Raw genomic sequence first — 21,819 nt, forward strand, 5'->3', positions numbered from 1 at the left:
CTGACTCCAGGAGTTAGGGCATGAAGGAAACCCCAAAATCCAAGAGTTGGTAATACTGTGATTCACCTTTCTGATGTGAAAGAGGAGAAAACATGACACTTTCATTAGTGGATTTTTGGTTCATTCATCACCCAAAGTGAAAGTGAATATAAGGGTGTGCCACCCTTGAAAACTGCAATGAGCAGATGAGCACAGATGTGGGAATTCAAATAAGGATCCAGACTTTGAACACCCCAAATTTCTAGAGGTGTTTAGATAGAGTTTAGTCCCATCTCTTACTGAAACCAAAGAAAAGGCTCGATTAATTGTTATTATCTGAAACCAGAGAGTTTTGCATTGCTCTAATTATTCACTGAAACCTATTCATTTAAGGGTAAACTTTAAGAACTAGCTAAAAGGGAAGTTAATATACAGGATAGCCCTGTGCTAATCTCATTGATGTCAGGGGTTCCTGTGAAATGAGATCTGAAGCACTGATTAAAAGAAATCAATGGACAGAGAGGCATGGCTGGTTTCAGAAGCTCAGTTCTGGGCTTTTGCCTTTGGATTCCATGTGATCACAGATCCAGATAAATATTCAAAATATTGTGAATGGGTCTGATGTATTTTTTTAATTATTCATTCAGATGCTCTTGGAGCAACTAATTAGGAATAGTCTGCAACTCATTAATACTCACATTTTTAAACCACTGCCAGATTTTGGACTAGGAGGATCTGGCTGTGTTCTTAGGCTGCGAGGATAGACCTGTATGAATAACCAACTGGGGGAGAGGGCGGAGAAGGGAGTTTCAACAGAACTGCAATTTAAAAAAAAATTGCAGAACAACCCACAATTAATTTAAAAAAAAAAATTCAGGGAACCAGAAAAGTAAAATGATAACATTTGGTTTGTCCCAAGATAAAATGTTTTGTCTATTCAGGGAGGTGGGGGGTAAACCTTAAAAAAATGACTATAATGGAAGCGGTTTGACAGGTGCCAGATGGCGCTGACTAATGGGCATCTGGAACTGGAAACCTCACCACAAGGTGTTTGGCTGCTCTCATTCTTTTAAGTTGTGGTAGGAAAGTGGGTCTGAGGCTGGAATCCAGAGCTAATTCCATAGGTGCTGGAACTAGGAGTTCAGGGGGGTGCTGCCGCACCCCCGGGCTTGATACAGGCAGGGGCAGCTCTAGCTTTTTTGCTGCCCCAAGTACAGGCAGGCAGGCTGCTTTCGGCGGCTTGCCTGTGGGAGGTCCCTGGTCCCGCAGATTTGGCGGCTTGCCTGCGGGAGTTCCATTGGTTCCACGGCTTCGGCGTACCGGCCGCCGAATTGCCACCGAATCCACGGGACTGGTGGACCTCTCGCAGGCAAGCCGCCGAATCCACGGGACCAGCGGACCTCCTGCAGGCAAGCCGCTGAAGGCTGCCTGACTGCTGCCCTCGCAGGGACCAGCAGGGCCCCCCGACGGCTTGCCACCCCAGGCACGGACTTGGAGCACTGGTGCCTGGAGCCACCGCTGGATATAGGATTTACAGTTTTGTTTAATGGTTCTCAGCACCCCCACTACACAAATCGTTCCAGCGCCCTTGGCTAATTCTCTCTTTCATGAGCAGGGGGGATGGAACAATTTTTAAGGTGAGGGTGCTAAGAGCCATTGAACAAAACTGTAAATCCTGTATCTGATGAAAACCACTTCAAGCCAGGGGGTGCAGGAGCACCCCTAGTTCCAGCACCTATGTTCATAAGCCAATAAAGGGATAAGTCCTCGTCACAGCACAGTACCTGAAGAGTTATCCAAATGCCGATTCCTGGGACATCTAAGTCTCAGCAAGAGGTTTTTGGACGTATCAATAACAGATTCACTCATCAGGATGAGTGATTCCTTTTTGTTTAAAAAATATATTTGTGAAACTTGTTTTACTGTACACGCATTGCCTGTGTTCTCCATTCTGTTCTGTGGTGTATATCTCATCTCTTTTATAATCCACTGTATGCATTCCAAGCCAATTGGTTTTTTGTTTATGTTAGAATAAACTTGCTTATCATGTTCTGCATTATCATCGTCTTTATCGTATTTATTTGGTAACAGTAGCTAAACAAGGAAGAAATAAATCTGACATTACCACCTAAGATTACTATCTAGATGATTAAATTGATATTGCTACCATGATTTAAAATACCTGTTAGCACCTGGTTAGACATATTCTAACACCTTTACCATCAGGCTGGCTGCTTAGGTTGTAACCTGGAGGGTTAGATCCTTACAGCAGTCAGGAGCCATATGGTTGTTTTGAAAGCAAAATTCCAGTGGAACATTCAGTTGTAACTGTTATTAATGATTTATATTGCAGTCATGCCCAATGGCCCCATTCAGTGTCTGGGCCCCAGATAAAGGATGCTATATACTCAAAGATGAAGAGGAGATGGTTCCTGGACTGAAGACCTTAACAAGTCCATGGGGTGGAATCCCAGCCCTATTGAGATCAATAGCAGATTTGCCATTGACTTCAATGTGGCCTGGATTTCACACCATATGAATGTCACTTTTCAGGAGGTGCATCGTTTATGTGACACCAAGGCTCCAATCACGCAAAACACATGCATGTGCTGAACTTTGTGAACTGTGAGTAGAGTTCCAGACTTTGCAGGATTGGGGCCTAAAGCAGCTAAACACACCACACAGTCCCGGGAGACGTATTTAATTGTGATAGCATGTGACAACATCTAGCCATGATTCCTAATAAAAGTCATCTGAAAGGGCCCTGGCTGCTTTGCATTTTCCTCTCCACCGTGACTGCTACAAAAGGGCCAGGCAGCTGCTATCCTTGCTGAAATTTCCAGGGGGCTAGCCTGACAATTTTTACCAGTGCAAACTGGAAATGTATTTTGTTTTACGGGATCCACCCTGATTAATGAAGAGAGGAACACTTGCTCTTCATTGTTCCAGCTCAGACATAGCAAAAAGGTAGAGATTAATGCTAGTAAAACATAACCAATTGGTGTTTAAGTGTAACAAATCATATTTACTCTGAATCAATACATTCTAAACTACTGAGTTTTAACAGTGTTAATAAAGCATTGGGAGAGAGATTGAAGCTTGAAGTAACAGAAGAAAAACAGTCCTATGCTGTAGTAACAGAAATGAATTCGATTTGGTTTCCCACCTGTATGGAAATGGCCTACGTGCTTAATAGGAGAAACACACATTTATTCCCTGGGCTAGTTCTTATAACTACTCCAACTGCTGAGCAATTTAAAACCTATGCATTTTTATAAGTGTCCATTTTTTACATCTGATGAAAATAACCCTTTGGCACTGGTTAAATTATAAATGGAAAAAACAGGGGGGGATGCATTGCCAGAATACTAATAGAACAGCTGTAAGGGATCAAGAGCACTTAACTGTGCAATACAGATCTGTTTCTATTATGGGCTAGAATGATCCTGAATGCAGAATACAAACACACATAACGGTGGTGACCATGCGAAAAATCCTGGAGCATGTGCTCAACTGTGGATCCATCTGATAAAACCTGGTGATTGTTTCAGGAAGAATGAGGGTCTGGATTCCTTTTATTAAGAGAATGAGGTTTTGTGGGGCTGGTGTGTGTGTGTGTGTGTGTGTGTGTGTGTGTGTGTGTGTGTGTGTGTGTGTGTGTGTGTGTGTTATCCGGTCTATGTTTTGTTTTGCCAAAGGCCAGTGGTTTGCTACTCTCATTTTTGTCTCTGATTGTATTGCACTCTTTTTATAATTATATGGTACAATCAGAATAAATAAATAAATTAATCACATGGTCTGCAATTTATATGTTTTGTTTATCATGCAGCTTTGATCACCTACCTTCTGCCCACTAATCCATCTCCCCAGAATTTATTCCAATAATCAAAACTCCCCATGCCTTTGTCACTCATAATTCAGTTGTACAAGGTCATGCTCATACAATCTTTATACCAGGCTACGCCATGGTGTGTGGGGGGATATACATGTGTATGTGTATACACGGACACACACATATATTAGTTACAAATATCTCCATTACAAGAATGTTATGGTCGCAATGTCAAGCACTCAAAAGTTAGGAAATCCCAGGATTATGGCACCCTGAGTTCAGCTACTTTGTGCACATGCATTATGATATGGTCTTTAATTACATGATCACATAATATTTTTCCATATTTATAGCGAGAAAGATATTATGTAGTATACACTTCAAGTGCAAAATTCAGTTCAACCTTAACTATGGAACCATTTTACACACACACACACACACACACACACACACACACACACACACACACACACGCACACAGAGTGCATACAAATACACAGCATTCAAGTACTCAAAAGGCAAAAAAATCCACATTAAGGTGAGAAAGCAACATTAATGCCTTAAAATATAGTTTCTCTTCATATCATTTTACAGTCAATTAGTTGCCAATGTGCTATGCAATACATACTGTAACTTCTTATACAGTTATACGTCATATGTATATGACAACGAACATGGTCTTCAGACTTGACTTGACTTTTAATAAGTTCTAGAAAACAAGCCATATTTGACAAAATTTGGCTTATTAGTTATGTACTACTTATAGTTCAGAAATGAACACATATGTAATTATGGAAAGGCCTTTCCATATTTTAAGATGAGGACAAAGCAGACACACTTAAGACTGAGCTTTTAGCATTAACTCTCCCTTGTGTAATTGATTTCTCAACTGTAATATTACATTCAAACTATTTTAACCCACCCTGACAAAGTGTGGCTCTCTCTCCCTTTCTAGTGGCCAGTCCGTGTATGAGTCTGCTACAGTCTATGCACTAATAGACACGGGAAACATTTTCAAATGCACCTAAGTCACTTAGGCACTCTTGAAAACTTTAGTTCTTGGTTCTTTCACTCAAGTAGTAGCAGAGATTCATGCTTTTAGCTTCCAACTTCAACCCTTGCTGCCAATGACCCATCCAAGGGCGTCAGGTTATATGTGAAATGTTCGTGCACAAATATTTCAATGCACAGCGCTATGGAATTTTTATTGCCATGAATTTGGAATCACTGGAGAGTGTGGAAAATGTAAATATGAGTTAAATGAGAGTGTTTTGAGCACAGGGCCTAACATTAACAAATTCTGAGTTCAAATCTTAGTTGTATCACTGACTCCTGTGACATACCGGGGCACAATCCAGGCTAGTGAGGGGCTGTCACCTTGACCCTGCAACCTTGGGTGCCTTACAATGACTTGCTGTAGTAGGTCCCACCTGGGCTGCTCACAAACAGCCTTCCCTCATGCAAGCCACACCCTTAGGCCATGTCTACACTACAGAGTTAAGTCGATTTAAGTTACATCAACGATCATAAACTGCTGTAATTACATCTCTTGAGAATGTTCACACAATGCTTCTTATGCCGGCAGAGTGTGTCCAAATAGAGTTGGTGCTCTAGCACTGACAGAGAGCAAGAGAGCAGGGCACTGTGGGTAGTTATCCCATGCAAATCGCCACCTTCTCCTGCTAGAAGTTCTGGGAATGAATCACAGTGCATCATAGAGGTAGAATTCCAAGGGCTTCCGACTGTATTTTCAGCTACCCCTGTAAACTGTGCACCTGCCATCCAGCATGGATCCTGCACTGTTCACCGGTCTTGTGTGGAGTGCTATGAACACAATGCAGCTGATCTTGCAGCATTTCAGGAGCTGCACATCTGAACAGGAAGCTGGGCTGCCTGCCCTGCTGTGTGCCATGGAAAGAAACCATTCAAGATTGATGTTGGCATTCAGAGAGCAATTGCACATGGTGGACTGTAGCTATTGGGCTCAGGAAACAAGCAACAAGTGGCGGGACTGGATTGTGATACAGGTCTGGGATGAGGAGCGGTGGCTGCAGAACGTCTGTAGGATCAAAGCCACCTTCTTTGAACTCTGTGCGCAGCTTGACCCCTCCCTTCAGCGCAAAGACACTGAGGACAGCGCAAAGCTGCCCTCACTCTGGGAAAGCGTGTGGCGATCACTGTGTGGCAGCTGGGGACTTCAGCCTGCTACCCGTCAGTCGTGAATCGGCTCGGCGTTGGGAAGTCCACCCTGGAGATTGCGATGATGCAAGTGTGCAGGGCCATTTTAGCAGGACAATGCTGACCAGCAGATTATGAGTTTTTCAAATGATACCCACATTGTACAGAGATTATTACAATAGTGTGAATACAGGGGTGTTTTTCATCACAACTCCCTCTCTGGCCTTGAGCAAGTCACTTTTGTCTTGCCTGTATGCCTACACAATAGGCCGTTACTGAAGCAACCAGATAAATGTCTAATTACTCATTTGCCCACACTTATGATAACTGTACATTTAAATTAGGCACATATATCCAAGCCCATGTCCAGAAATCTGGACCTTAAATTGCTCGGTGCCTCAGTGTTCCCATCTGTAAAATGGAGACCATAATATTTAACTATCACCCTCTTTTGTTTGTTTGTTTTTTTGGAGTGATGAGGATTCATTAGCTAGAAAATATTTGTGCAGCACGTTGGAGTTAAAAAGCCCTCAGATGTGCCAAGTATTTGTGCAAGGGCTTCCTCACCTGCCTCATGTTGGTTATTGTGGAGTACAATAGATGTCATGGCTACACAGAACAGGGGAATTGTTTTTGGAATTGCCCAAAGAGTGAACAAAAGCACCTCCTAATTTCAGAAAAACATAGGCAGGGAAGGTTGGCCCTTATAAACACACTATCAGGCACCTGGGTAGGTAATCTGCATCTACTGATTCTACAGTACAAAGTAGCATCATTGTGTTGGGAAAAGGAAGTCCTTGGGATATAAAGGTATCCTGTGCTGTAATTAATGAGTTGGATTTCAAGACTCTATATTAGCTAGAGTTCCCCCGCCTGATTCTAGTATTACAGCCTTTAAATTCAGACAATCCCAAGAGTGACGGGGGAATAGAAGGAGATGTCCTCTTGGGGAATGGAGCATCAGATGATATTCTCCATTGCCAATGGCTATTAGTCAGGATGGGCAGGATGGTGTCCCTAGCCTTTGTTTGCCAGAAGCTGGGAATGGGCGATGGGCTGAATCACTTGATGATTACCTGTTCTGTTCATTCCCTCTGGGGCACCTGGCATTGCCCGCTGTCAGAAGACAGGATACTGGGCTAGATGGACCTTTGGTCTGACCCAGTATGGCCGTTCTTATGATATAGGGACACTTAGACTCACAGGCGTGGTTCACACTTAAACTTAAAGCCTATAGCGGCATAGTTAGCTCTGTCAGGGGTGTGAGAAAACCACATCTCCTAGCGACATTGCTACGGCAACAAAAAACTCCCCATGTAGGTACAGCTACGCCGACAGGACAGTGTTTCTGGCAGCATAGGCATGTCATTCAGAGAGTTGGGATTCCTTCATCAACAGAAAAACTTCTGGTGGCATATGCTGCACCTAGGCTAGAGGTCTGTAGCATTGTTGTGGCCACAGCAACACTCACATCACTCCATCAGTTGCCCTGGCATGAGATCTCAGAGTGTCTGATCAATCCCAAACCCTTTGAAGTCAATAGAAAGTTTCCCAGGGGCTTTGGATCAGGCCCTAAATGGACAGCTAAGGCAACAGCTACTCCATGCCTAATCGATTCTGTTTTGCTTGCTCTAGAGTAGGATGGTGCTCGCTCCTGTCTGTGCCTGAAGGAAAACAGCTTTTATTCCTAGAAATGCATGCCAGCCTTTGTAATAAGCTGGAGTCAATCACGAGCCTCCGAGGATGCATTTGCTTTAATTTAGGTTCTGTGTGTACGCGTCTTTGTTATTTGCTAGCACCCAAAGAGCCGTTACTTTCATTACCCTGCTTCATAAATATAAAATAATGCCAGACAAACTGCACAAAGCCCCCTCTTGGCTCCGGCATGACTGACAAGGGGGTTATTTACTAACTTCTTGGCATTTTGGCCAGCTACGATAATGCAAGTTTCATCTCTATCAACAGTGGTCTATATCCCATCCCCTTCTACAGGATGGACTAACCAGTGCTTTCCTCTCCACCATCCATGACTGACCAGGGACTCCACTTCTGCTTTTAACTTTCTAGTTGCTCTCCCTTTGTTTCTGACTCAGCCTTAGTTTTTCTTACACCTGATGTAAGCAAGTAGGCTCTGTACGGTCTGCAAACAGGGTGCAAGGGATGCTCTAGTTCATACGGCCCTGGCCTGGGACACAAAAAGACCAGGCTTCATTTCCTAGTTCAGCCCCAGACTCAGTGTATGACCTAAGTCAAGTCACTCAATCTACTCTGCTTCACTTCCCCACCTGTAAAATGGGGACAATAGTGGGCCCAGCTCACAGCAAGGCTGAGGGTAGAATCTTCTGACAATTGGGAGGTGCTCAGATACCATGGTGATGAGGGCCAGAAAAGTACCTAGACAGATGACTTTCCACAGAAGCTGCTTGAAGTCTTTAAATCATGATCTGAGGATGTCAGTAACTCAGGCAGAGGTTAGGGGTCTGTTACAGGATGGGGTGGGTGAGGTTCTGTGGCCTGTGCTATACAGAAGGTCAGACTAGATGATCACAACGGTCCCTTCTGGTGTCAGAGTCTAACCATAGAGCCTACTGGGTTAGGGCCTGAGTCAGTGACCAGTCAAGACTCCCATTGACTTCCCTGGATGCTGGACCAAGCTCTTCGCCAGAAGCTAACTCCTCTTTGGCTTCGGTGTCACAGCCGTGTCCTCGGACTGAGGATACGTCTATACTGCAATCATGGGGTGTGATTGCAGCTCAAGCTGAGCTAGCTCTGGTTAAAGCTATCATGATTGCAGGATAATGTATCCTGAGTCTTAGCAGTGCCTCCCAGGACCAGAATTGCATCTTGGGAACCAGCATCCTTCCTCCAACCATGGGAGTTCTGGAGAGGGAGAGATTCAGCTAGCTTGAGCAGCCAACATTAGCTGAAGCTGGGATCTTTGTGCACTGGGGAGGGCATGAGAGCCCTTTGTACAATTACTCTGGACATTTGTATCATGTGCTGCTTGGCTGTTTGTCGCCAACACCTGCTCTTTCCTTACTCCTGCTCTCCAATGCTCTATCCCACCTTCCTCCTCCCTCCCTCTCTCCCAGCCTTCTCCCTTCCTTTAGTCTTTCCTCTTACCTAACCTCTCCTGGCAAAATCTCTTCCCCGCCCCCCCCCCCACACACAAAAAGCAACCTGTGGCACTAACATGACATCACCTTGTTCACTGTCTTTGTGTGTTCTAACCCTTTCCCTTGCCCTGGGTCCATCGTTCTGTTTAGATTGTAAGCTCCTGAGGGCAGTGACTGTCACTGAGTACATCAAGGTGTCATTGCAGCTTGGGTAGGCACCCCTCATTAGCTCTCACTGGGTGGTGGGACAGGCTAGCGGTCTCAGACCTTAAGGCCAGAAGGGACCATCATGATCATCTAATTTGACCTTCTGAGTCCTAGCCCATTCAAAGGCTCTAGTCATATACTTCGGATGGCTAGCCTGTCCCATTGCTCATGCGGCTGAGGCTCCATTGCTATTTGTGGCACACTAGCTTGATCACAGCTAGCATGGGTATGTCTTCCAGAGCTGGATATTACACCTCCTGCTGCAGTGTAGAGATACTCAAAGCATATGTACAGCGCTGAGCACAATGGGGATCTGATATAAGCTGTGACCTCTGGGAGCTACTGTAATATAAATTATTAATAATAAATACAAACATGGTTATTTCTGTTGTATGGACAGGGCCTGACCTGCAGTAACACAGGTATCCAGTTTCGCCCCTGGTTTAACTCTCCTGAAGTCAGACTTAGTTACTCCAAGCAAGCGTTTGGCTTAATGCATCTGGCTGTCATTTGGGAAACTTTGGTAACTTCTTAAAGGGGACCTGCAAAGGGGTGGGGGGAAATGGGATTCTTTCTTTAAGACACAACGTCTTCAAAACTGGGCTTTTCACTGTGATGGATAAAGAAAGGGGGAAAATAAAGTGGGGTGAGTGAGTTCAGATTAATTGTACTAATTAGAAGTAAAGGTCTTGTCTACAGGGGAGGTTTTTTTGGAAGACTCTGTGGAAAACTGCAAAACTAGTGGATTTATAACATCACAGATACCAGGGAATCAAATGCTTCATAGTTTGAGACAGGAAGTGATTTCATTTTAAAACTCGGACTTTTGTTTGGGTTTGATGACACTAGAGCTGTGAGGAGGATGGAGAATTCATGACAAATTTCAGGATTTTGAAAACTTGTTTTGTCCTGAATCAGAATGGAAAAAAACCAACCCAAAACAACAGCACAGAATTTTGAAAATTCTCAAAGAAAAATTTCAAGATATTTTATTGTAGGTCAATCAAAGGTTTAATTTAGACAAAAATCAAAATGTTTTGCTTAGACAAAATTGGAACTTTTTTTAAAAATTCAACTTTGTATGTATAGTAGGAAGAGCGCCTAAGACATAAGCCTTTGTATCAGAGGCCTGAACTAAAATAGCAGTCAAAACTTTGCTCTTATAAAGCAAAAAAATCACACTGAGATAGAGGCAGGTCCTGCTCACAGAAACTGGCAAGAACAGGGCTGGTATTGCAAAACCACATTCCTAAGAGATGCTAGGCAAGGAGCACTCACACAAACACATTCCAGAAGGGTGGTATCAGAACACCTCAATACCAACACATTCCCTAAAGAGAACAGGAACACGCTGATCCATCCTAAGATAAGGTCAGGATGACAGTGTGATGAATATAGATGTACAAGGTGACGGGTTGTAACTGGCTACATCAGAGAGTGTCAACTAACTATGTCAGAGGGGCAGTACATAACTTGTTTGTATTGATGTATAAAATGGATCCTCAAAGGGAGTGTTTCTCTCTAGCCTAGGGAGGAATGGAAAGTCCCACCGTTCAATGAGCTAGTCCATTGTTACAGGCATACATGTATTAGTGGCCCGGTAGAGTCTGTGGGATACTAGTACTGTGCTTCATTGACAATAAACCTGGCTGGGTGCCTTTGTACCTTAACGTATCTTGTGATCATTGGGCAGTTCACTCGAGGTCTGCTGTGCCAGTGGTCTTTGCAGACTTGGGACAGCACTCTGGCTACCTGTGTGTGTGTTCTCCCTAACATCTGACGTTATGTATACTATGTAACAATAGAACAACAATAGTAAAAATCTCTTTGAAAAAAAAAAGTCATTTCAAAATGAAAAAAAAATCAAAACATTTCATTCTTAACCAAGATGTTTCAACATCGTCAGAACTTCCCCGCCCCCTTTGTTTCCAGAACAAAATTCCAGGAAAAACAACATTTTGCGAAGCATTTCTATTGCAACAGAATCCCATGTTCTGAGAATATGGTTCCAAAGTTTGTCTGACCAGCTCTATTTAAAACCTACTTGACTCCAGTGGCTGCATAGCTGGAGGAGAAAGGCTCTTTTGTTAAGTACACACATTCCCAGCTGGTGTATATTGGTGTCGCTTCATTGGAGCTGAGGCAATCTACACCAGCAGAGAATATAAGTGCCTGCGTGAGGCCCCAGAACACATCATTTTAGAAATGGCTTCATATTGTTTGTATTTAATAATAAGTTTGAATACTCTACCAAATTGATATATTTGTAATTACTCTTTATATTAATAGCTCTATAAACTAAGCAATGAGAGAAATGGGAGTTGCCCCTTTAAAAATAAGGAGCGGGTATATGGAGTGGTCTCTTGGTGCAGCTGGTGAGCAGCAGTTGCTGCTGCGTTCAGCGGAAGCAAGGCACTGGGGAGGATGCAGCCCGGAGGAAGCTCCCAAGACGGGTTAAAATTTCAAGACTACAGAACATTCTCCTTCCAAGAGTGTGCTGTGTTGGGGGGAGGTGTGACATTGGCATCCTTGCCTTCTCATTAAGAGCACCCCAGCATGCACCTCTGAGAGAGCGGAGTCCTCCAGCAAAGAGAGCAGAACCAACTTGAACTCCCTTCTAGTCTAAAGGCGAGAAAATAAGCTAGAGGAATAGGAACAAACAAATCAACCCCTTTCCAGGCCTTTGTATGACACGATGAAGGGAACAGACCATCTTTTCCCTCTGCAGGTTTCCTCCATTAAATTCTCCCAGTGTCCGACAGACAGGTGGCAGACATCTCCCTTTAAACGTTAGTGGCTGTGCAATACTATCATGTGACTGTGATGGTGCCCTCCCATAAGGCTTTATGCTTATAAATATATATGACATAACTGGAATACGTTCTGTGCTACATACGCCATGTAACATATCTATGTAAAGGTTATGATCTACTGAATCTATTAATCCTATTTGTATACATGTATCATTTGTGTACTCAAAAAGTTATGAATATTGGCCATGTGCTGGCTTGATTTCTAAATAACCTTAGTAGAGAATTTGGTCAGTTCCTGGAGAAAGGAATTTGCAAAGTTAAGTGCTCAATCAGAAAGCACTTAAGGAACAATGCATCTTGGAATGCTCCAATCCACATAAGAAGTCTTCCTGGAGACATTCAAGATACCATGTGGGCAATGGTTCCTGCCTGTAAAAACTGGAAGTCATGCATGGACGTATGACTTGCCCAGGTGACTCCAGAACTCCATCTTGGAGCTGGACTTTGCATAGGAGAGAGGAGGGGGTCTCCACCCACAAGAGAAAGTCTATTTAAACCCATGGGAGATGCCTCCATTTAGTCTTCAGCTGGCTAAAGAGAGCCTCTCCACCCCCAAAGATACCTGAAAGAAACTGGAACAAAGGACAGTGACTGCAAGGGGTGTGAGTGATTTCTAGACCCAGACTAAAAGGAGATTAGGTCTGTAAAAGGAAGCATTCTGGAACTGGTGAGGATCTTATCTGTATTCAATTTCTTACTGTATTAGACATAGATTTGCGTGTTTTATTTTATTTGGCTTGGTAATTCACTTTGTTCTGTCTGTTACTATTTGGAACCACTTAAATCCTACTTTCTGTATTTAATAAAAAAACATTTTACCTATTAATTAACCCAGAGTATGTATTAGTACCTGTGGGGGGAGGCGGGAACAGTTGTGTCTATCTCTCTGTCAATGTTATAGAAGGCGAACAATTTACGAGTTTACTCTGTATAAGCTTTATATAGGGTAAAATGGATTTATTTGGGTTTAGACCCCATTGGGAGTTGGGCATCTAAGCGTTATAGATAAGAACACTTCTGTAAGCTGCTTTCAGTTAAGTCTGCAGCTTTGGGGCAAGTAATTCAGACTCTGGGTCTGTGTTGGAGCAGACGGGCGTGTCTGGCTCAGCAAGGCAGGGTGCTGGGGTCCTGAGCTGGCAGGGAAAGCAGGAGCAGAAGTAGACTTGGCACATCATGTGGCAGCTTCCAAGGAGGGTTCTGTGATCCAACCCATCACAGAGATAGTTTCTCTAAATGGAACGGCTGCCTCTTTACACGGAAATCTCCACAACCAGCTGTCATGTGGCTCTGGTGCTTGAGCCATTTTTTCCAGAAGAACTGAAAGCAACTGAATCAAGGGCCCTGTGCAGGAAAGCAAGGAGTCTCCAACTCCCATTGCTAGCTGAGGGAGTTCAGAATATCAGGCCCTAATGGTGGATAAGCTAGAAAGCCCTAGGCCTTGTCTACACTCAAAACTTGCAGTGATTTAGGCCTGCTCTACACTACACAGTAAGGTTGACGTAAGCTGCCCTGCTGTGGAAGTGTCATCACTTAAATTTGGCTCCCGTCGACGTAAGTGCCTCTCTACGCTGATTTATAACACCATCTCCCTGAGCGGCACAGAGTCACAGTCGATGTCGTTAGGTCGACGCAGTGTCAGTGTAGACATTGTGCTGCTCATGTTGACTTATTGGCTTTCAGGGGCTGCCCTACACTGACAATACAATCGATACAAGCGCTCCTGGTGAGGACACACACTGCCAGCACAAGGAGCCAAGTGCGCGCGCACACACACGAGCGATTTAATAACTGCAGTGGGTGTATGCCGAGGTAAGTTAGGTCAACATAATTTTGTTGTGTAGACATGACCTTAAGTAAACTGGTGCTCCCCTGTGTGGGCCTCTTGTTTTGTTTTAAGAGGGGTTCGTTTCATTCTCTTATCTTACATGGCGAGCTCTCTGAGGCAGAGAACCTTGTTCTGTTTGTACAGCTCCTACCACAAAGGGGCGTGGACCAGGTCTGGCACTTCTAGCCTATCCCACAACACAAATAACAAGAATATGTTTAGTTCAAACCTGTTCCCAGCCAACTTAGCTTAAACCAAACTATGCCTGGCTATAAACTGAACAGAGTCACGTGCACCAGTTTAACTAACCCGGTTTGAAACCACACCTCCAGTTACACTTATGCAGCTCTACATGCGGGCAAGCCCCCAGTGATCCCTGATTGTCACAATGGGCCGCACCTGCAGGAGCCTCAGAGATACCAGGCATTCTTATCTCCTATTGACTGAAGGGGGAAACGGAGGCCATTCAGGACACGCTTTGCACAACTGTGTCCAATGAGAAGTCCAATATGTGGCAGCTCAGTACTTTAATAAATAATATTAGGGAGGCAGGGCACTGCTACAGGTGAAAGTGATGGATTCCTGCCCGGAGTTCCCTCTGCTCCCTTATTAATCCAGGATTGACTTCAGGCAAGTGCTGATGGGGTCATATTCTTGAGATGCATAGAAGGCTGACATACAGCTGAGGAATCCTAGCAGCTCTCCAGCTGGCAGAACATCTGCCTGCAGCATTTTGCCAGGAGTCACAGGACCAATCTCAGCTGCAACGGTGTGCAATGCCAACCTCAGTCCAGAATCCTCTCAGCTCTCCCAGTCTTGACAGCTTCGCATGGGGGGGATGTTCAGTGGGGAAAGACGGCAGCTCTCCTCACCAGCTGCTTTCACAAACAAAAGCAACTAAAGCTAGAAGGTGATTCTTTTAGCCATAGGGGTGTTTGCATGGGTGATGCATCTTGGGGCATCCTGAGCTGAGTCACCTTGTTGTTACCTGCACCAGAGCAAGGGAGTCTAGCCTGCGCTAGCTGGGTGTTACCTTCCTCCCACAGCCAGCCTGCCAGCCATTCAAGCACTCTCCTCTGGGCTAGACCAGCCCTATCTTTGCCTTGCAGGTTAGTAACAGATGCACCCCAGCCCACAAGTCCTTTTAAAGTGTGCCCCAGTGGAGACCAGCCCCCGCTCACTGGCTAGCCACCAAAACCCCATGTCCTGTGTTCCCAAAGGAAGTGTGCCACAGGTTACCAGTTTGACCTTAGACAACTGCTCCTGTATTGCACACAGCATTTGAATTCAATTATAAAACAAAAAGGAAATTCATTTAAGGAAGAACAGAGATTCAAATAAAAATTAGTGTGAGAGATGGGAACAAATGGTTCCCCACAAAACAAAATCATAAACATGCATTCTATAACTAACAAGGCATCCCCCTGTCTCCTTCAGGATAGTTTACCCCAAGTTCTTTCCGAAGAGTTTTCAACCAGTGTGGTTGAGACCATTCTCCTAAGATCCAGCCAGCTGATGGCTTGTCCTCCCAGATTGAAAGAATACCTAGGGGGTCATCTGTGCCCCTGATATAGTCCCAAAAGTTTATTGTCTTACCTTGAAACAGGACAACTCCTGCTGTTTACTTCTTCCTGTTAATTTCCCTTCTTTGAATATTTCATAATCCTCCATTAACATTTGGCTCAAACTGAGTGGATGCCCACTGTGAACTATGCAATACTTAAACTTACACACAAACAAAGAGCCAAATAAATATTTTGTGCTCAGAAGAAATCCAGCTTTCCACAGACCTTAAGACCGTATATTTTGTATAAGCACATGGCTGTTAAATATCCCACAGACATACATTTTGCAGTGACATTCTTTGGTGAATGAGAACGTAAATACTAGATCCAGGGGATTCCTGTAACCTCTATGCACCCCTCTTGCTCTCTGCCAGTTGGTATCAACAGGCCTGTGAGTCACAACATAGTTTTTCAACTCCAAGCTTTGAACTTTGCTGTCTTGAAATGCAGGTTCTTATTACCCACATTTCCAGCTATGAACCAACAATAATCTGTTACATGTGTACGGCAGAATCTTTCACCAAAAGATCTCAAAGAGCTTTGACAAATAGCATCCCCTTGCAAGGCAGGTAAACCAGATGGGTAAACCGACATACCAAGAGGTTACCGAGCACCTCCCAGAATCAATCAGCAGGATCAAGCTCCCCAGCTGGTATTTGGCCTACCAGACACAGGTCCCAGCTGGGAGCTGGGGGTGGGGGATGTGGGAGCGGCATTATCCCCAGAAGTAATTAGCCACCCATTCTCTCAAAAAAGTCCAACAGCATTGTGTACAATCCAATGGGGGACTTGCCTTCCAGAGCCACCTTGGCTTCCAGGAAATGAGAGGTGCAGCTTTCAGGATATAAAGCTAAACCAGTGGAGAGTATCTGTGTAGGGAAGGTAATATATTTGGGCCATACACCTGGGTACTCAGTTAGCTTAGACATCCTTCATTCAGCTCATGTCTGATAAGACCCTGCTGCGACATACATAGGTGATATAGTGAATATGTATTTAATTTGGGACAGCCATTTAACCAGGCACAGGATTAAAGCACAAAGTTTTTGCTGCTTGTAAATGATTTATATAAAAAATTAATATTTCCCATTAAAGATGTTCTTATATGATATACAGTGTCACTTGTATTACTTAAGAGTCCTGTTATGCAGCAATACTGTATAGCACTAAAACATGTCTTTGCTGTCATAGGTAAAGTTATAGTGGAGAGACTTTCTGTATTAAGTACAGAAGGATTTGGCCAAAAATCGACATTCTTACTCAGCCACAGTTTTCTAGAAAAGTGCCTGTTATTGAATTTCATTAGATCATCATCATGATAAAAATACTGTAATCAGACAAGAACTGTGTCTGATAATGGAAAAAACAAAAACCCAAAACCCTTTTTTACATTCCGAAATCATTTCCTTCTAGGGGTTTGGGTTTAAAAAAAATAATAAAAAAAAGGTTTAAGTCCAAAGAAGGGACACATTTCTTTCCATAGTTTGAAATCTTAAAACAAGTTCTCTGCATATTTGGCATATTCAATTGCACATATAATGTGTTTGAAAATCTGATCCTCTATGTTTCTATGGAGCTGTACAGTACAGAACTTTGCGTTAACTTACTATAGAAATTGAAGAGAGCGCAAAGATACCCTATTTAGTAGGAGAAATTATTGGAAATAAGGCACCATGAAGACTCTCTTTATAATGAAATGGAGGGGAGTGGTCTATGGAGTGAGGGAAACCAGCACTGCACTACAGATAAGAACCCTCCGAAGTTGTCAGCTCTTGAGAGATGCCAGGATGACGACCACTAATAATGATGACGAGGATGACTAACACTTTTGGTCCTTTTGCAGGGGTTAGGGTGAGCATATGGATGTTCATCTGCACATCCTGTATTATCTCCATCTACTTTGCTGCGTTTGAGCAGGACTTTTTATAACTTGGCTAGTTCTGTTAATAAAACTATTGCAAATTCAAAAAGGCTTTTCCTAAGTGTGAGTGTTGCAACAGTGTGGGGAGGGATAGCTCAGTGGTTTGAGCATTGGTGTGCTAAACCCAGGGTTGTGAGTTCAATCTTTGAGGGGGCCACTTAGGGATCTGGGGCAAAAATTGGTCCTGCTAGTAAAGGCAGGGTGCTGGACTTGATGACTTTTCAAGGTCCCTTCCAGTTCTAGGAGATTAGTATAACTCCAATTATTACCGTCTTTTATTACAGTGTTCCTAACTAAGCTATATGAGGCCTGATCTTGGGACAAGAACCTTCTAAACTTCAGAGTGTTAACTGGAAAATCTTAAGTAATCAATATAATTAATACAAATCAATAGATCAGGCAGCAAGCTGAAAAAATGCCAAGTTTCATCAAACAAAGTATGAGTTAGCACTGGAAAGAGCCACTTTCAAAAGGGGGAAGCAGTTAAATGGTCAGGTTCAACAAGGAAAAAAAAACTAGGCTTAATTTGACCTTCCTAATGGGGTCGGAAAGCTGCATGTGGTAGCCCAGAATCCGTGCACAGAGTTCCGTGCACAGAATCGTCCCGGGATTTGGGCCCCTAGTCTGTAAATGGCTAACCCCTTCATAAATATTTTCATTATTTCTGAGCTGTTCTTTTTCTAACTCAACGCTTGTTTAAATATGACATATTTGGATCATTTTGTGTTTGTTTGTGGGGGGAGGGGTGTCAACTGACTATTAATTGATCTATCATTTCATTTATGATCAAAGGCACAGAGAAAGTATTTATCAGCAGTGCCTCATTATTGGCACCCTAAAAATAGAGCTTGATCCTACCAAGTGCTCAGCACCTTCAGCTCCCATTGATTTTAATTCCCAGCGCCCCAGGTGCTCAGAACCTTGCAAAGAAAATCAAATCTTGTTAGGATTGCTCTATACTAGCTCTGCAATGTTAGACAAACATTTTACGTGCTGGGTTCTGTACTTATCAAATAATAGCCATTGGAATTGGCAGGTGTTAAGTAGCTTCCCTATGGTCCCTCAAATGCAGTAGTAAGCTACCCAAAAATATAAGGAAAAACTGACTAATATACAGAATATAAGGAAGACTGCAGAGCTCAGACAATTCTCTTCCCTAGTTCATGCCCCAGAAGCTCTATAAGCATGCAAACTGTCCAGCGTATATACTGTGAGCCTCTATGCCCCTGTTTATAAGAGTTAGCCAGAGGAAATTAGATTCTCCAAAATTACATGGAAATCAGAAAGTGTAAACTGCCCTGGGTTCTCACATCAAATCCACATGTGTTTAGAATGGGAGCAAGAAAGGACGAATGGTCCTGAGATGAGGGTGTTAGTCTAGGGGTGTGACCTAGGTTCCATTCCTGGCCAGAAATTAAAAATCAGTTAAAGAAGTTCAACGCAGGTCTCCAACATCCTGGGTGAAGGCTTTAACCATTGAGCCACACTCTCTTTGGCCCAAAGGCAGATTTAATTATTTATCTACAGTGGAAGAGCTCAGTGGTGGGGACACTTGCCTCAAATGTGGGAGATCCAGATTCAAGCCTGTGCTCTGAATCAAGCAGAGCAAGACCTGAAGTGGGGTCTCTTACACCCCAGACTGGTGTTCCAACCATTGGGCCATTGGCCGGTTAGGGAGAGGGGTATTTCACTCTGGCTCTTTCATGTGTTTTGACCAGCTATTTCATTCTGGAGTTGAGATGCCTGCCCAATCACCACCCCACCGCTCCCAAATTACTTCAGATTGCACATAATGACAGTAATTAGCTCGAGTGCTAAAGACCTCTGCAGAGGCAGCATAGCTGGTGATTCCAGAAGAAGAAGGTAGACAAGTATGAAAGATTTTTGGATAGTGGGAATGCAGTCCAGAGGTCTGAGCTACATAGGTCCAGAGTTTCAAAATAACCTATGGGCTTTAGGAACATGAGTCTTATTGAAAAAGTCAGTGGGTCTTGTGCTCCTAAATCCCTCCAGCTCTTTTGAAAATCTCCCCCATAAATCCTAAGAAGCGAGTGAAAGCTAAGGTTTCTGAAGAAACACAGCTGATTACTCAAACAAGTGTTCACAGAAGGTGTTTTTTTGCAGTATTACTCAGCTCTCATGCATACAATCAGTGCTGTTGTGGGTCTGCTCTAATAGTACTGTACAAGCAATATTCATTCTGCTGTACCTGAGCATGCCTGCTAGGTAGGGCACGGCGTCCTCCCTAAGACACCCTTGTACAGACTAGCCACTGCATGGCTACAGCCCATCAAAAACCATCAGCTTCCCTCACTGCAACCCTGCTCTGCTAACGGGGCAGTTCAGCTTCCATAGCCCATTCATTCTGCGTGGTTTCTCATGAGATGGTCAACAAGGATGCCAGCCGTGAAGGTGGTTCTTATGCAATGGACAGCGGTCTACTAAGAACTGGAGTGAAACTGCCTCCTCCTTCACACGGGCGCTCATTTACAGCTTCACTGAGTTAGCACGCACATTACTTTCTAAATGCGTAGAGTCAGTTTAGACATGTCACTCTCTTCAAAGCCAGAACTCCTTCCAGCTCTGGAATAGATTAACAGTCTATGTGAGCCATTTAAATATTTATAGCATGTCGTCTCTCTCATGAGAACCTGCATGGTTTCCCAGAACTTTTCCAAAACCTTTCTGGTGAAAAAAAATCAATCAATTTTGTGGATTTCATATCACTCCAGTTACAGCAAAATTATAATAATAAAAAATGGAGATCAAGGGGAGTGTGAGAAGCAACTTAAAATGAAAGGATGTATCCCGTATAGTTTAAAGCTCTGCTAAAGACTGGGACCCCCTTCTGTCAGGCACTATACAACCATATAGTAAGAGGCAGGCTTTGCCCCAAAAATCTTACAATCTGAAACAAAGAGGATATTTTATTATTATCATCATTTTACAGAGGCCTAATTGAGGCAAAGAGATTAATTACAGTTTTGCCAACCCCAACCATTCAAAAATAATGAGATTTAAATAAAAAACCATAATCAGGAGGAGGGAGAAAACTTGTTCACCTTAGACTCTAAGGATAGAACAAGAAGCAATGGGCTTAAACTGCAGCAAGGGAGGTTTCGGTTGGACATTAGGGAAAAGTTCCTAATTGTCAGGGTGGTTAAACACTAGAATAAACTGCCTAGGGAGGTTGTGGAATCTCCATCTCCGGAGATATTTAAGAGTAGGTTAGATAAATGTCTATCAGGGATGGTCTAGACAGTATTTGGTCCTGCCATGAGGACCTCTCAAGGTCCCTTCCAGTCCTAGAGTCTATGAATCTATGAATACATGCTGGGTCTTTTTTTTTTTATTATTAGTTTTCTGGTTTCTGAGGCTTTACATTACATGCAGGTCATATTTTCAAGCTTTTCTCTGAAACCATGAGGGCAAGAAACTTACTATTTTAAAAAAAAATGAAGACTTGAGATGCTCATATTCACTTGACTCCACCTATATTATATATATATAAATCAATCTCCAAAATATTTCAGTCCAAACAAAAAGAGGTTGATTCTGAAATACAACTGCAGTGCCTCGTAGCAGCTGTAGTCTGAGTACCTCAGGCTCCCATTCTCTACTGTGGGCCAAGCTACATCTCTGTGAAAAATATCTGGGAAAAGGGGTCAGTTGGAGTTTGGGGTAGTGCTTCAGTTTGGTTCTTACCTCACTTGGACTAATTCACTCAACCCTTAGAGGGCTAGGTGGTCTGGCAACTGCACAGTATCTTTACCTAATTCCCTTCTCACTGACACCGGTGGGAGTGACTCTGTTGACCTCAGTGGTGCTCAAAAGGTTCTAAAAAGATTTGAAAGATGCTCAGGATTCCAGACCAGCACCTGAGCCACCAACATACAAGAGAGAGGGAAGTGCAAATCAAAAGTAACAACAAACTGGCCTGCCCCCGAGTGCTGCACAGACCCATCAGTCTGGCACAGTGACATGTGCCAAACAGAGGCACATTCTCTCCAAATGCAGTCAGTCACGACGCAATAGAGGTGTGTAACCAAGTCCACTCACCACTAGGCATCCCCAGGTGGCCAGGCGTGGCGTAGCAGCTCTCACTTCTCTAGCACCCGCTGCCGCTGGTCACTCCAGTGTGGCAGTAGCATCTCTTCTGGTGACTTGGCTCTTCGGCTGGGTCACTGTCTTCAGTCCACCTCTTCCAGAGTTACAACTGTCCAAACTAAAAATCCCTAAAGTGTCTTCAACACACACACAAAAAATCCTCCCACTGTCTCTGGGGCTATTCCTCAGCTTGTCTTCAAGGCTTAGCCTGCAGACCCTGCTGGGCTTGATAACCTTTGTGATGGGCTCACACACCCCTTCTCTAGGGCCAGTAGA

At 43.7% G+C, this 21,819-nt stretch overlaps 1 long non-coding RNA gene across 1 annotated transcript in view; it reads right to left on the reverse strand.

The window, feature by feature from the left end:
• LOC120381246 overlaps nt 1-21,263 on the reverse strand; it is a 69,715-nt gene extending 48,452 nt beyond the window's left edge. The window contains exon 1 of the long non-coding RNA XR_005587987.1: nt 21,142-21,263. This is a non-coding gene — a long non-coding RNA (uncharacterized LOC120381246). The remainder of the gene's footprint in view (nt 1-21,141) is intronic.
• Nucleotides 21,264-21,819: the final 556 nt, after the last annotated feature.

This window comes from Mauremys reevesii, linkage group 13 (assembly GCF_016161935.1).
Source record: "Mauremys reevesii isolate NIE-2019 linkage group 13, ASM1616193v1, whole genome shotgun sequence".
Lineage (NCBI taxonomy): Eukaryota > Metazoa > Chordata > Testudines > Geoemydidae > Mauremys > Mauremys reevesii.